Here is a 414-nt window from a genome sequence, read left to right on the forward strand (position 1 = left end):
GCGGCCGAGACGTGGTGCCGCCCTCCTTCCACCTCCTGGCCGACGACTGGAACCAGTACTTCGTCGAGGTGGGCGACTGGCTCGTCAGGTGAGGCTGTGCGATCAGCTGTTTTCGGGCTGGGTGGCAGGTCGGGTCGCAGGTCGGATCGCAGGGCGGGTGGCAGGGCGGGTGGCAGGTCGGGTCGCAATGAAGTAGAGGTCGAACGCGAGGAAGAAAAAACAAACAAACATCGGGTGTTTTCTTTCTCTATATATATTTTGGTTCTGTATTTCTGTTCGTACCCTTTCTTGTGGGGACTTTATCTATATTTTGCAAAGGTCAGACCGTGAGTTTCACGGCGACGGAGTCCTGGCTTGTGAAATCTTCAGTGCTGACCTACGGAATCGGGCTGTTCTTAACGCCCACACATAACG

The sequence above is a fragment of the Penaeus monodon genome, chromosome 21 (assembly GCF_015228065.2).
Source record: "Penaeus monodon isolate SGIC_2016 chromosome 21, NSTDA_Pmon_1, whole genome shotgun sequence".
In the NCBI taxonomy this organism is placed as follows: Eukaryota; Metazoa; Arthropoda; class Malacostraca; order Decapoda; family Penaeidae; genus Penaeus; species Penaeus monodon.